Here is a 4,898-nt window from a genome sequence, read left to right as displayed (position 1 = left end):
GTGTTAGTTGAATTAGTATGGATCAAGACTAGGATTTGTCACTCCGTGTGACGGAGAGGTATCTCGGGGCCCACTCGGTAATACAACATCACACACAAGCCTTGCAAGCAATGTAACTTAGTGTAAGTTGCGGGATCTTGTATTACGAAACGAGTAAAGAGACTTACCGGTAAACGAGATTGAAATAGGTATACGGATACTGACGATCGAATCTCGGGCAAGTAACATACCGAAGGACAAAGGGAATGACATACGGGATTATATGAATCCTTGGCACTGAGGTTCAAACGATAAGATCTTCGTAGAATATGTAGGATCCAATATGGGCATCCAGGTCCCGCTATTGGATATTGACCGAGGAGTCTCTCGGGTCATGTCTACATAGTTCTCGAACCCGCAGGGTCTGCACACTTAAGGTTCGACGTTGTTTTATGTGTATTTGAGTTATATGGTTGGTTACCGAATGTTGTTCGGAGTCCCGGATGGGATCACGGACGTCACGAGAGTTTCCGGAATGGTCCGGAAACAAAGATTGATATATAGGATGACCTCATTTGATTACCGGAAGGTTTTCGGAGTTACCGGGAAAGTGCCGGGAATGACGAATGGGTTCCGGGAGTTCACCGGGGGGGGCAACCCACCCACCCCGGGGAAGCCCATAGGCCTTGAGGGTGGCGCACCAGCCCTTAGTGGGCTGGTGGGACAGCCCAAAAGGGCTCTATGCGCCAAGAAGAGAAAATCAAGAGAAAAGAAAAAAAAAGAGGAGGTGGGAAGGAAGGGAAGGACTCCCTCCCACCAAACCAAGTCCAACTCGGTTTGGGGGGGAGTCTTCCCCCCTTGGCTCGGCCGACCCCCTTGGGGCTCCTTGAGCCCCAAGGAAAGGTCCCCTCCCTCCCACCTATATATACGGAGGTTTTAGGGCTGATTTGAGACAACTTTTCCACGGCAGCCCGACCACATACCTCCACGGTTTTTCCTCTAGATCGCGTTTCTGCGGAGCTCGGGCGGAGCCCTGCTGAGACAAGGTCATCACCAACCTTTGGAGCACCGTCACGCTGCCGGAGAACTCTTCTACCTCTCCATCTCTCTTGTTGGATCAAGAAGGCCGAGATCATCGTCGAGCTGTACGTGTGCTGAACGCGGAGGTGCCGTCCGTTCGGTACTAGATCGTGGGACTGATCGCGGGATTGTTCGCGGGGCGGATCGAGGGACGTGAGGACGTTCCACTACATCAACCGCGTTCACTAACGCTTCTGCTGTACGATCTACAAGGGTACGTAGATCACTCATCCCCTCTCGTAGATGGACATCACCATGATAGGTCTTCGTGCGCGTAGGAAAATTTTTGTTTCCCATGCGACGTTCCCCAACAGTGGCATCATGAGCTAGGTTCATGCGTAGATGTCTTCTCGAGTAGAACACAAAGTTTTTTGTGGGCGGTGATGTGCGTTTTGCTGCCCTCCTTAGTCTTTTCTTGATTCCGCAGTATTGTTGGATTGAAGCAGCTTGGACCGACATTACTCGTACGCTTACGAGAGACTGGTTTCATCGTTACGAGCTACCCCGTTGCTCAAAGATGACTGGCAAGTGTCGGTTTCTCCAACTTTAGTTGAATCGGATTTGACCGAGGAGGTCCTTGGATGAGGTTAAATAGCAACTCATATATCTCCATTGTGGTGTTTGCGTAAGTAAGATGCGATCCTACTAGATACCCTTGGTCACCACGTAAAACATGCAACAACAAAATTAGAGGACGTCTAACTTGTTTTTGCAGGGTATGCTTGTGATGTGATATGGCCAACGATGTGATGTGATATATTGGATGTATGAGATGATCATGTTGTAATAGAAAATATCGACTTGCACGTCGATGGTACGGCAACCGGCAGGAGCCATAGGGTTGTCTTTATACTAACGTTTGTGCTTGCAGATGCGTTTACTATTTTGCTAGGATGTAGCTTTAGTAGTAATAGCATGAGTAGCACGACAACCCCGATGGCAACACGTTGATGGATGATCATGGTGTGGCGCCGGTGACAAGAAGGTCGTGCCGGTGCTTTGGTGATGGAGATCAAGAAGCACGTGATGATGGCCATATCATGTCACTTATGAATTGCATGTGATGTTAATCCTTTTATGCACCTTATTTTGCTTAGAACGACGGTAGCATTATGAGGTGATCTCTCACTAATATTTCAAGACGAAATTGTGCCCTCCCCGACTGTGCACCGTTGCTACAGTTCGTCGTTTCGAGACACCACGTGATGATCGGGTGTGATAGACTCAACGTTCACATACAACGGGTGCAAAACAGTTGCGCACGCGGAACACTCGGGTTAAGCTTGACGAGCCTAGCATGTGCAGACATGGCCTCGGAACACATGAGACCGAAAGGTCGATCATGAATCATATAGATGATATGGTTAGCATAGGGATGCTTACCACTGAAACTATACTCAACTCACGTGATGATCGGACTTGAGATAGTGTAGGTGGATCATGAACCACTCAAATGACTAGAGAGATGTACTTTTTGAGTGGGAGTTTAGCAAATAATTTGATTAAGTTGAACTCTAATTATCTTGAACATAGTCTAAGTCCACTTTGAATATATTTGTGTTGTAGATCATGGCTCACGCGACAGTCATCCTGAATTTTAATACGTTCCTAGAGAAAGCTAAGTTGAAAGATGATGGAAGCAACTTTGTAGACTGGGCTCGTAATCTTAAGCTAATCTTACAAGCTGGGAAGAAGGACTATGTCCTTAATGTTGCGCTAGGAGATGAACCACCCGCTACGGCTGATCAGGATGTTAAGAACGCTTGGTTAGCACGTAAGGAGGACTACTCAATAGTTCAATGTGCAGTCTTGTATGGCTTAGAACCGGGACTTCAACGTCGCTTTGAGCGTCATGGAGCATTTGAGATGTTCCAGGAGTTGAAGTTTTATCTTTCAGAAGAACGCCCGGATCGAGAGGTATGAGACCTCCGATAAATTCTATGCTTGCAAGATGGAGGAAAACTCGTCTGTCAGTGAACATGTGCTCAAAATGTCTGGGTACTCAAACCGTCTAGCTGAGCTGGGGATTGAACTCCCGCAAGAGGCTATCACTGACAGAATCCTTCAATCACTGCCGCCAAGCTATAAAGGCTTTGTGTTGAACTACAACATGCAAGGGATGAACAAGTCACCCGGCGAGTTGTTTGCGATGTTGAAAGTCGCAGAGTCTGAACTCCGTAAAGAACATCAAGTGTTGATGGTGAATAAGACCACTAGTTTCAAGATAAACGACAAAGGCAAGAAGGGTAATTCGAAGAAGAGCGGCAAGCCTATTGCCAATCCGCCGAAGAAACCCAAAGCTGGACCTAAGCCTGAAACGGAGTGTTACTATTGCAAGGGTATGGGTCACTGGAAGCCCAATTGCCCCAAGTATCTGGCAGATAAGAAGGCGGCCAAAGAAAAATCAGGTATATTTGATATACATGTTATTGATGTGTACTTAACCGGCTCTCGTAGTAGTGCGTGGGTATTCGATACCGGTTCTGTTGCTCATATTTGCAACTCGAAACAGGAACTGCGGAATAGACGAAGGCTGGCGAAAGATGAAGTGATGATGCGCGTAGGAAATGGTTCCAAGGTTGATGCAATCGCCGTCGGCACAGTGTCACTTCAGTTACCGTCAGGATTAGTGATGAACTTAAATCATTGTTATTTAGTGCCTGCGTTGAGCATGAACATTATATCTGGATCTTGTTTATTGCGAGACGGTTACTCTTTTAAGTCAGAGAATAATGGTTGTTCTATTTCTATGAGTAACATCTTTTATGGTCATGCACCGAATGTGAGAAGATTGTTCATATTGAATCTTGATAGCGATACGCATATACATAACATTGAGACCAAAAGAGTTAGAGTTAACAATGATAGCGCCATATTTTTGTGGCACTGCCGCTTAGGTCATATTGGTGTAAAGCGCATGAAGAAACTCCATGCTGATGGACTTTTGGAGTCACTTGACTTTGATTCACTTAACAAGTGCGAACCATGCCTCATGGGCAAGATGACTAAGACTCCGTTCTCCGGAACAATGGAGCGTGCAAGTGACTTGTTGGAAATCATACATACCGATGTGTGTGGTCTGATGAGCGTGGAGGCACGCGGCGGATATCGTTATTTTCTCACCTTCACTGACGATTTAAGTAGATATGGTTATGTCTACTTGATGAAGCACAAGTCTGAAACATTTGAAAATTTCAAGCAATTTCAGAGTGAAGTGGAAAATCATCGTAACAAGAAGATCAAGTTCCTACAGTCTGATCGTGGGGGTGAATATCTGAGTTTCGAGTTTGGTACTCACTTAAAACTATATGGAATTGTTTCACAGTTAACACCGCCTGGAACACCACAGCGTAATGGTGTGTCCGAACGTCGTAATCGTACTCTATTAGAGATGGTGCGATCTATGATGTCTCTTACTGATTTGCCGTTATCGTTTTGGGGTTATGCATTAGAAACAGCTGCATTCACTTTAAATAGGGCACCATCAAAATCCGTTGAGACGACACCATACGAACTGTGGTATGGCAAAAGGCCAAAGTTGTCGTTTCTTAAAGTTTGGGGGTGTGATGCTTATGTCAAAAAGCTTCAGCCTGAAAAGCTGGAACCCAAAGCGGAAAAGTGCGTCTTCATAGGTTACCCGAAAGAGACAGTTGGGTACACCTTCTATCTCAAATCCGAGGGCAAAGTGTTTGTTGCTAAAAATGGAGCTTTTCTCGAGAAGGAGTTTCTCTCGAGAGAATTGAGTGGGAGGAAGATAGAAATTGACGAGGTTGTCAAACCTCTCATCCCTCTGGATGGTGGCGCGGGGCAAGGGGAAACCTCTGTCGTTGCGACGCCGG

The sequence above is a fragment of the Hordeum vulgare genome, chromosome 7H, assembly GCF_904849725.1.
Source record: "Hordeum vulgare subsp. vulgare chromosome 7H, MorexV3_pseudomolecules_assembly, whole genome shotgun sequence".
NCBI lineage: Eukaryota > Viridiplantae > Streptophyta > Magnoliopsida > Poales > Poaceae > Hordeum > Hordeum vulgare.
This window is presented reverse-complemented; position numbering follows the sequence as displayed.